Here is an 11137-nt window from a genome sequence, read left to right as displayed (position 1 = left end):
ACATGTCACCCTCATACTCCTTTCTATCCATATGTACCTACTCCTATTCTAATCCTCATCAAAGTTTTCCATTGACATCTTCCACAACACCATGCCATAGCCTATGCACATGGACATGGAAGTCTCTCACACATTGTTCACTTGTTCTTGGCAAAATTGGAGCCGACCATTGAGATTGGCATGACAATTTCGGCCAGCCCTCCCTCCTCACTTTCTTCTCTTGCAAGCCTTGCCTCCCAACTACCCCAACAATTAAATGGGCAGCCACCCACCTTGGCCAATGAAAAAGGAGGCAGCCACCCCTCTCCCTCTATAAATTGGCCCTAGCCGGCCACCTCCTCCCCTTTGGCTTCATTTCCTTCACTCTCCACTCCCCCACACTCTCCCCCTACCTCTCCCCACGAGCTGCTGCCCCTCCCAAGCTTCATGGCCGGCCATGGCCATGGAGATTCACCAAGAGGAAGCTCTTTCCCTCCCTCAAGCTCCCCCTCACCATAAGAGCATCCCTCTCACTCTCTTCTCCCCTAACCTTTGATGAATCCAGCTCCCCTTTCTCCTTTATCCTCTCACAAGATTGGATCTTGATGCAGGTGCATGTTGGTCCAAGCATGGAGAAGGTTGAGCAATCCTCAGATCTGAAGTTCTTGAGCAAAGTTCGTCCAAAATCTTGCAGTAATTTCTGTAATCTTGCTGTTTCAGATTCTGGTACGAACTTGTAAAATCAGCCAAAACTCGTGTGCAGATCCAAATCGAGTGATTCAAAGTTACGCGGATAGGTATTGAAAAGATCTACAACTTGGCGTTGGTCTCATCCTCAAATTCGTTACGGATTTTGCATGGTAAATAAAGTTCTGCAAACATGCAGAATCACTGTTTGTTAGATTTCTTCCATTTTACAAAACCTTTATGAGCAAACTCAACTGTGGGTGAAAGCCCTCTTTAGTACCTTCATTTTGGCGTTGGTTTAACTTCAAATGACCTCCTGAAATTGAAATGGTTCACAGATCAATGTCTGGTCAGATCTGACTTTGTCGAATTAAACCAGGAGCTTGGAAACGAATTTTTGAATGAAACCAATTGGGTAAGAACCACCTATTCAATATCTTTCAGATGCATCTGGCCTCATATTTTTATGAGTAATGTACGATTTTTGGTGAATTAAACTTGTTCTGTGTGTTTCGCAGACATGGCTGTTAGCTTTTAAATCATCAAAAATCCATTGTTGAACCTAATTGTGTGATTCCAATTCTGTAGGATTACTGAATGTTTTCTTAATCATCTCAAACAAGTTTCAAACCTTTATCTGTTCTGCAACTCCATAGTTAATGCAAATGGTGAAAACATGCAGTAACCTTGTCAACCCATTTGTGAGAGTTTCAGAAATAATTTGAACCCAAATCCAATTGTGTATGCATCTCTGTTTAATTACCTTTCTAATGGCAGTGGCCTCATATTTTTAGGATTTTTCTACGATTTATGGCTTACAGATCTTGTTTTCTGTACAGTCAGATTCAAAGAAATTCCTAAAATTGTAGGTTTAATATTTTTGGGTGATTCCAATTGGGTTAGTCTTGTATTAGTACTGGCTATCTAGGAAAAATATTATTAGTCTCTGTTCATACATATTTGTTGCTGTTAGAAATGTTTATGTGTGACATGCATTGTTGAAGCAAAACTTTTCAGTTTATTTAAAACCCTTGACCAACTCTTTTTAGTAGAGATGGGCAACCTTTGTTTTATGCTTGCAAAACAAAACCTCTGCAATTTACCTTTAGCTCTTTTGTTTTGCTTAAGTTTTCTAATGGTGGGGCATATCATTTGCTTCCTATTCTTGTGTAGTGTTATGTAAGCTTTATAAAATAGGGAGAATGATTGCCCGCTTTTCCAAAAATGTTTCAAATTATAATGTGAATGTTTTCGATGCCAAACTAATGCACTTGTCATCTTTATGAAGTTATCTACCAGGGGATATTTGGTTTATACCATGGTGATAACCGAGAGAGGCAATTGCTAAGTTGTGATGCACTCATACCTTTACTAGGTAAATAAATGGGGTTTTCTAAATTAAAACTCTTAAAGTTGTTTTGTGGTATCTATAGGTCCTTAGTATGTTATACCTTGGCTGCATGATTAGTTGTTGATTGTTGAATGTTGTCTTGTTGATGCAATGTGATTGATTGTGTTCCTTTTATATTTTCCGGTGATAGATGCGAACAATTCCGGAGAAGAATAAGAAATGGAATCGGACGAGGATTTTATTTATATATGTTGTTGGAATTCTTATATTGATGGAGTTGAAGAAGTACAGGGACAAATAAGCCAAGGCAAGCCATCTCTTGATCTCTGAATGTTTAATCACATATTGTGGTTACTTTGTTGTTATTCTTGTCTCTCGATCTATCTTGTGTTGTTTCTACTTATGTTGATGGAGCATGCTCACCATGAGCATGTTTATTCTCTTTGACACCTCACCTACAACCCCCTTTAGTGAAATGGTGGTCTTCATCATCATGTTCTTGGTGTACCCCTGTAAGTGTGATGGGTACGCCCACTTGTCTTGTGTGTGTCGACCTCTTGACACCTCAATTATCATCTCCTTAGTGGTATGATGGCTAGCATCACGCCATTGTTGTCTCTTAGCTCTTACATGAAACTATAGGTTGGGAACCCCTTGGAAAAATACCTTGTTGAAAAGAACTTCTGAAAAACCTTGGGTGAGTTGGACTTACCTAAGTGTGTGTTTATGAAAGAAAAGGATCTTGGCAAAGATGGTTGGAAAGAGAATCTTGTTTATGAAAACTTTGGCGTCTAAGTATTCACCCGTGACAATTAACCCGCGCAACCACAGCTACTCCAACGTGGGCACGGAGCTTAGCTTGACGTTTGTTCTTCTTAGCACGAGGCACCGCACAACTATACAAGGGTACGGTTACCCCCGAGTCCGGGTTGTCATTGTTGGGACAATAGTATAACGGGAGGCCTTCGGGGCTGACCCGTCCGGAAGACACTATGGGTCTCCTGGATTGGCGGTGGAGCCACGCTCAAGAGGAGGTGAGCTGCCACGGTGCCGGGGAGGTACATACTCCATAGGGTAGGACCTCTTGCTAAGTCGAATGGGCGAAAGGCTATGTTCGGGTATCCGTCGTGGCATATGTTGTTATGCGGGGATGATGCCCACACGATAGGTATCCGGATAGAGGTGGGGAAAGTGTGCAAACTCTGCAGAGTAAAATCTATTCGAATAGCCGCGTCCGCGGTCATGGACGGTTGGAATGGCTGTTGCTTAGCCTGATGTGTTTTTGGTTTACAAAAATTGTTTGGAAAATGAAAGAAAGGAACTTGTTTTCGGAGTACCGGAAGGGTACGGGAATGGTTTGGTTGACCATATGGAGATGGTCGGAAAGGAAACAAATTGGGTTACCCCCTCCCTAGTGTTTTATGTTGTAGAACTCTTTTGAAGTATCTTCTTCAACAAAGATATAGAGATGTCATAGAACCCCTTGAGTATCCCCTTCTTCTAAGATGTCGGGACGCTATATCCACAAGAGAAACTACTTCTCTTCTACATGCTTTATCCACAAGAGAAACTACTTCTCTTCTACATGCTATATCCACAAGAGAAACTACTTCTCTTCTACATGCTATTTCCACAAGGGAAATTATCTCTTCCCTCTTGTCATCTAGATTAGCACTTGTTATCTTGCACTCTTGTAAAGTACCTTCCTGATGGTTTGCGAGTACAATTCCAAATGTACTCACGGCTTTGTCCCTGGCTATTTACTTGGCCAGACTTGGAGGAACACGATGGATAAAGAAGAAGTTGGTGACGTCTATGCGAGCTAGGAATGTCTTCCCAGTCAGTTGCCTGTAGGGTTTATGGCAGATGACTTGGGCTCCGCGCTGTTGAAGTGATGATACTACTCTGATGTTTAGTTAGGCCCTTCGAGGCTATTATGTAAGTTTGGTCATGAGACCTTATTGTAATTTTCTTATTCCGCTTTGTAATGGATGGTGTAATTTGATATCAGTTCGGTTATGTGTTCACGGTGCACTGATCATGGGATCGTGAACTGTATACATAACAGGGTATTTCGGACAGTTAGTCCGGGGTCCCCACAGAGCTGGTATCAGAGCCATCCTGACTGTAGGAGACCTTAGTTAGCATGGACGTTAGTTAGGAAACAAGTACTTGGGAAAAACTATTTACGAAACAAATTCTTTCCTTAGTCGGAAGCATAGCTTCTACTCCTATTACTTCTTCAAAAAAAAAACTTCTAAATTCTTATCTCTCCACTTTATTAAAATGTTTGACAATTTCTTACTCTATTGTCTCATCCTCTTCAAACCTACATGTTGGACGGTGTCCCCAACTCAGACCGATGACTCTAACTCAAAGATGGATCAATCTCTCATGAAGACTCTTGTACATCCAACAACGGTTATTGAAGATTGGAGGCCGACTGAGTGTGCACATAAAGGGATAATTAGATCATGTCTTTGGTTGTCACCGAAGTCCTTGTTCCTCCATGGACTCGCATTTTTTGCAGTCGTCAGGGATCAAGTCATCAGTTTCTTGACTAGTAACTTTTAGGCCAGCCACGAGAAGATATCGACTTCGGGAGCACCTCAACAGCTACCTCTTCGAAGACCCCATGTTTCCGGGATGTCGAGACTAGAAGTTCTACACAGTTTTCTCCTCCGCCTCAACATCAACGACTCAATGCCCGGCCCCTTCACCACCAACTACTACAAGGATCCAAGTTGAAGCTGATGCTGACGATATGAAGGCGTCAACATATGTGACCAGCCCCAAACCTATAGGATGGATAGGAAAAAAAAACTCAATCACTTCGATTGAGCTACCCCCACGTGTTAGGTATCCCTGGATAATTAGAGTGCCTTGTTTGGTATGCTGACTGCTTGTATTTTCCCCTTGTGTGCTGCTTGAGTGTTTGTATCTGTTTGTTGTGTGCATGTATGTCTTGCTATTTAGACGTTTCCGCCGCCCTTTTTAATTGTTTGAAATTAAAAATGGAAATCTGCCAGTGTATTGTTTTGCTAATAAAAATAGTTTGGCAGCTCCGATCGATGTGATTCCAATTACACTAGAACCAGTATGAAATTATCTTTCAGATGCCACTGACCTTGTATTTTTAGGATTTTTGTGCGATTTTTAATAAATAAAACTTGATCACTGTTTCTGGTTAGTATTTTGAGTCTCAAAAATTGAAAAATAAATATTTTTGAATGATTCCAATTGTGTTGATCTTGTTTTGTTACTGTGCATCTAGGAAAAATACCAGTAGCCTCTGTTAGTGGTATTTTGTCTCTGGTTATGGTTGTATGGGTGTCACATGCAATGATAGGATTAAAGTTTGCCTCGCCGATGTATTGGTAACTGCTAGTTAGTTGGGTAGATTAACGAAAGACTCTAACTCTAAACCCGTTAGCAGTTGTTTTTCAACTGTCAGGGAAACTAACTCAGACCCCTATCTACGCCGACTACTTTCAAGGTCATCTGAAGCATCTCTACTACGCCAACAAAGCAAAAGCCAATACCTTCAAGATCCGCTGAAGCATCTCCACTTCATCAAGAAAGCAGAAGCCCCTACCTTCAAGAGTGACTTCACCTCTACCAGAAGACTTACTAACTTGGTCTAACCTTAGAGCATAATTGCGCTAACCTCGAGGATATCTTCTTGAAAACCACCCTCTAACACACCATCTAACAAGGAGAGGGAACAATAGCGTCAAAGCCGAGCTACATTACATGGTTCATCTGGTCCTCATCAAGTGAAGACTCCGGAAGATACCTCAAGAACTCAAGACTAGGTGCAACTTACCACTCACCAACTGCTGTAAGTCAGCACCAACCCGCAAGCTGAAGATTATCTTCGATGACCTCTGTTGTTGTTTCTTATGGATACCAACTAGGTGTTTCATCAACTTACTAACTCGCCGCACGTCCCATATGGCTCAATTAACACCGTGAGTGCCTCTTGAAGTTGTGGTCTGCACGTCACCCCTGAAGATTCTTCAACTGAACAAGGAAGATCGACGACTTCTTCAGAAACCCCCGACATGACCGCAAGGCAGACTCTCTGAGTTTTTTTCGAAAGCCCGATGAAAAATCTTAAGGGTGGAAGACTCAGTCTTCCACTAAAAGTTGGAGCTAACCCTAAAATTTTAAAACTTTCTTAAAACACCGTTGGAAAACGTGGGACTGCACAAAACCCTCTTGAAGTCGTGGACTACACCACGCCCTCAGAAGATGTTCAACTCAAGACGGGAGATCAATGGCTTCTCCAAGAAGGCCCGACAAGACCCGTGGCTGAAGCTTACAGTTTTTAACGCCCCCTCCCCGATGAAAGATTTTAAGGGTGGAAGACTTCGTCTTCCCCTTAATTTAAGCTAACTCTAAAAAGTTTTCAACCCCGCTAAGGCACCATTGGAGTGCACTAAATTTTCTGAGTCGTGAGCTCCACTAGGGTCGTTAAGAAGCTACAGGTCTAACATCTGCAGGGAGTAGTCAACCTCTTCATGAAGCTCGCCATCGGCAGGAATCCATCATGTCTGCTAGAAGATGAAGCAACGACCTTCTCTACAATGGTGCATCTACAGAAGGATGGAGTCTAACTTCGTTAAGCTTTACAACCCCTCTAGTTCCGCACTCAGTAATCTCGGGACGAGATTATTTTAAGGGTGGAAGATCTGTAACACCCCAACTTTCGCAACCTTGATTAATTGCCCTTATTGCAAAAATTAGGGGGAACAAAAACTTTTTCTAAAGACTAATTAGATGAATTGCCTTGATCTGTTTGTTGTGATGAATTGCTTTGATCTGCTGGTAGATGAATTGTATTGTTTTGCTTGTTGAGTTTTGTCTTGAGTACCTCAAAGAACAACACCCCTAGTGGTTAAATAAGCAACTCACCAAATAAAACACATTTGTGGCTTAGGAAGAATTGTTTTCCTTCTTTCTACATCAAGCTCTTCTTCTGATGGCAACATGAGTGTGCCATCTTGATTTTCCTCTTTGTGGTACAAGATAGCTCAATCATCCTTAATTCAAAACTTGGGATCATCTACCCCTAGCTATATCCCTCTCTTACACCCACTCATCCTTGTTGGTTTTGAGGCCATGTCGACCATCTGTGTTGACAGGCTTAAAATGTCCAGACTTTGGCAATTGATCTTTAAGCACTCACAACTGTTATTGTTGACTTCAATGCATGGATCTCATCTATGCAACACCCTCTTCAATCTCCACGTCTTGCATGTCTCAGTCTATCCTTGCAACTCCTATATTCAACCTGATCTTATACCCTATCCAGTGTTTCAGCACTAGATCACTCTTCCTCTCTTACCTCTTGTTTTTATTTTTATTCAAGATCAATCTTCACAAAACCAAGAGTGGAATGATGGCTACATTTTGTAGCCACCATCTACCCTTGATAGTACTCCTCCCTACATTATTTTTTTTCCTCCTCAAAAACCTTATTGTTTTCCTTCTCTAGTTTTGATCACAAAACTACTTCTAGTTTTATTAAATCTTTTCAAGATATTTCTTCAAGGAAAACAAAGAACTGAAATGGGTTTTCTTTTCATCCCATTTCTACCAAGCACTGATTTGTAAAAACATTACTCTCTATTTGGCTTTCTTTTTAACAAAAAGCTTGTTTATGGTACCTACACCATTTCTTGATTCCTCTTGCTTATTTTATATTTGAGAAAAACTCTACTTTACTTGAGAAAGTAAGTAGAATATTTTGAACTCCTATGTTCCAACTAGTTTCCTCTCAACATTTTCAAATTTCATTCTACTTGAGTTCTTTCCCAATTGTCCCTAAAGAATTGAGGTGTTTCATATACCTTTCAAATAAATCCTTTTTCAAATGGCAACTCTTGCACATCTTGTGTATCTATCTGATCGACCACATTGTATTCCCTCATCCTCCAATTCTTGGTCATGAAGATGATCATTTGATACTTTCAAACCACTTCCAATTGACCTCTCATTTGTAGAGCACTTTACATTCTTTTCCATCATCACCTTGACCTCATGAATTCATAATTTATGTCACCATATTAATCATTGTGGGTATATGGTTACTTCTCTCACCATCTCTCTTAAACTTGCTCTACCATTGCCTAAACCACTATCACCACCCCATCTACCTGGGCATGCTCATGCATTGTTGCATGTGGTCTATCTCAATCTTTTCAATCTTGAATTCAAATGAAAACTTCTATTCATCAACTCTACCTCGGGAATTATCTTCTTCATAAGTTGGTCTCAACCAAAGTGGTGGAAATTATTCTCATGCCACATGTCACCCTCATACTCCTTTCTATCCATATGTACCTACTCCTATTCTAATCCTCATCAAAGTTTTCCATTGACATCTTCCACAACACCATGCCATAGCCTATGCACATGGACATGGAAGTCTCTCACACATTGTTCACTTGTTCTTGGCAAAATTGGAGCCGACCATTGAGATTGGCATGACAATTTCGGCCAGCCCTCCCTCCTCACTTTCTTCTCTTGCAAGCCTTGCCTCCCAACTACCCCAACAATTAAATGGGCAGCCACCCACCTTGGCCAATGAAAAAGGAGGCAGCTACCCCTCTCCCTCTATAAATTGGCCCTAGCCGGCCACCTCCTCCCCTTTGGCTTCATTTCCTTCACTCTCCACTCCCCCACACTCTCCCCCTACCTCTCCCCACGAGCTGCTGCCCCTCCCAAGCTTCATGGCCGGCCATGGCCATGGAGATTCACCAAGAGGAAGCTCTTTCCCTCCCTCAAGCTCTCCCTCACCATGAGAGCATCCCTCTCACTCTCTTCTCCCCTAACCTTTGATGAATCCAGCTCCCCTTTCTCCTTTATCCTCTCACAAGATTGGATCTTGATGCAGGTGCATGTTGGTCCAAGCATGGAGAAGGTTGAGCAATCCTCAGATCTGAAGTTCTTGAGCAAAGTTCGTCCAAAATCTTGCAGTAATTTCTGTAATCTTGCTGTTTCAGATTCTGGTACGAACTTGTAAAATCCGCCAAAACTCTTGTACAGATCCAAATCGAGTGATTCAAAGTTCCTCAGATAGGTATTGAAAAGATCTACAACTTGGCGTTGGTCTCATCCTCAAATTCTTTACGGATTTTGCATGGTAAATAAAGTTCTGCAAACATGCAGAATAACTGTTTGTTAGATTTCTTCCGTTTTACAAAACCTTTATGAGCAAACTCAACTGTGGGTGAAAGCCCTCTTTAGTACCTTCATTTTGGCGTTGGTTTAACTTCAAATGACCTCCTGAAATTGAAATGGTTCACAGATCAAGATCTGGTCAGATCTGACTTTGTCGAATTAAACCAGGAGCTTGGAAACGAATTTTTGAATCTTATATTTACTAATTGGAGGCACCATAAAAGCCTCCACGTTAATCCACATCATTAGAATTAATTAAGACAATTAGATCTAAAATTTATGGTTAGGATTAATCTAAAAGTCGTGAGTTATAGTGTACGTAAAAAAGTCAACTTGGCAATGTTGGCACGTTAGGTTATTTTGTTTTGCCCCGTACGTATAAGTTTGGAGGTTCAAAAAAATCGTCAGCCGAATGAATTATGATATGCGACCTGCTATCCCATGAACGCGAGTCGTTATCTGTTCGGTCTCATCATGCGACCTTTTTTTTCCGTGAACTTGAGTCGTTATCTCTTTGGTCTCATACAAAGTAAGGATTCTAGGTATAATGATCCATCGCGGCTGCACGGGACTGTAGTCCAAACAAAGTTGCCTTCCTGATAAAAAAAAAACCTACACGTTTTGTTTCTCTAAGGCCAAGACGCTAACCTTACATTTAAAATAAACGTATCCAGCTTATCCAATCGATCTCCGCCTGGTTACGATGCATCTCAAAAGAAACTCACGACATGCGGCCTGAATCGCGGATACGGCAAGGAGGGCGTCTGACCAATAAACCGCCGGTGACGTCGGAAGCTCGAGGCATCTGCATGCCGTGAGGGCCACGTTTGAATTCCGCATTATTCGTTGCGTTGAGATGCTTCAGACATGATGATGCACGTGTGTACAACAATGACTACTCCTATCGTATGCATGTGCATATCTGTATTTCCATGACATGGTATCGATCAAGAACTGAAACTGACCTCTTATTATTTTGAAGAATCATGCATATACACAGGATGTTTCAGAGCATCCCTGTGGTTGCTACCGGTGGCTGAACATGGACTGCAACTTCGACTACAATCAATCAAAGACAGGCTATATACAAAAGCAGCAACTGGTGCAAGAAACGGGACCTCGGAGGGGTGAGGTAGAGTTCGGTAAAGAAAAGAAGATGGTACATACTCATCGTCGCTGATACATCTCTCTCTCTCTCTCTCTCTCTCTCTCTCTCTCTCTCTCTCTCTCTCTCTCTATTCTTTTCTCTGTATTCTTTTTTCCAATTCCATGCATATCTTGCGTCTCATCTCTGCCTTTCTTTTTCAGGTATCATGATGAGCATCTTATTAGCTATAAACTACGGAAACAGCAAGGATTTGTAGCTAAAGCGTTTACTTTTTATATCGATGCATATGGAGCTGCATCTACTTTTTATCCATATTACGTATGCACTTGGTCTCAAAATAGAGACATATAATGTTTGCTTTGGTATGAACGTATGATACCCTACTGCATGCAGCTAGCGAGTTATATTTTCATTCATGTACGGATAGTGCATCGTACTACTACATATTTAGGTGCGTAGTATTAAGTTCTTCTTTTTGCGGTGGTGCGTAGTATTAAGTTCAACAGTTCATTCTACATTTCTCATATTTTTCTGCCTTAATTTGCTCTAGCTGTAGCGTAACTGTGCACCGGCAAGCTGAGCGAAGGATACAGTGCATAACAATGGCACAAACATGACCAGAGCATGGCGGCAAAAAAAGCATATCGGTAAAGAGCCGATCCACGAATTGAACAAGGTTGCACCACACGGGCATGTCAGCAAGTCAGAGTTAGCCATGACAACGCGGCTAGGCGCGAACACGGACACTAGCATGAAGCGTCATGAGGGCTGCGAGGTGTATGCGGCGAAGTGTATGGCACCGAAAAGCGCACCAACATTCGGTA

General features: G+C 41.7%; 2 long non-coding RNA genes across 3 annotated transcripts; both read left to right on the top strand.

Annotated features, from left to right (window-relative positions):
- Positions 1-324: 324 nt before the first annotated feature.
- LOC127300905 (uncharacterized) lies at positions 325-2325 on the top strand. The gene is made up of 4 exons (XR_007851645.2): positions 325-653; positions 743-839; positions 1005-1081; positions 2208-2325. It is a non-coding gene; the product is annotated as an uncharacterized lncRNA (long non-coding RNA).
- Positions 2326-8047: 5722 nt separating this feature from the next.
- LOC127300904 (uncharacterized) lies at positions 8048-10701 on the top strand. Of its 2 annotated transcripts, XR_011748767.1 has the most exons (4): positions 8048-8981; positions 9071-9167; positions 9333-10364; positions 10514-10701. It is a non-coding gene; the product is annotated as an uncharacterized lncRNA (long non-coding RNA). The 2 variants fall into 2 exon arrangements; XR_007851644.1 differs by having other exon boundaries at positions 8048-9167.
- The last annotated feature ends 436 nt before the right edge of the window (positions 10702-11137 follow it).

Source organism: Lolium perenne, chromosome 7 (assembly GCF_019359855.2).
Source record: "Lolium perenne isolate Kyuss_39 chromosome 7, Kyuss_2.0, whole genome shotgun sequence".
Classification (NCBI taxonomy): domain Eukaryota; kingdom Viridiplantae; phylum Streptophyta; class Magnoliopsida; order Poales; family Poaceae; genus Lolium; species Lolium perenne.
Note: the sequence above shows the minus strand (reverse complement) of the source record. Positions and strands in the feature narration are given on the sequence as shown.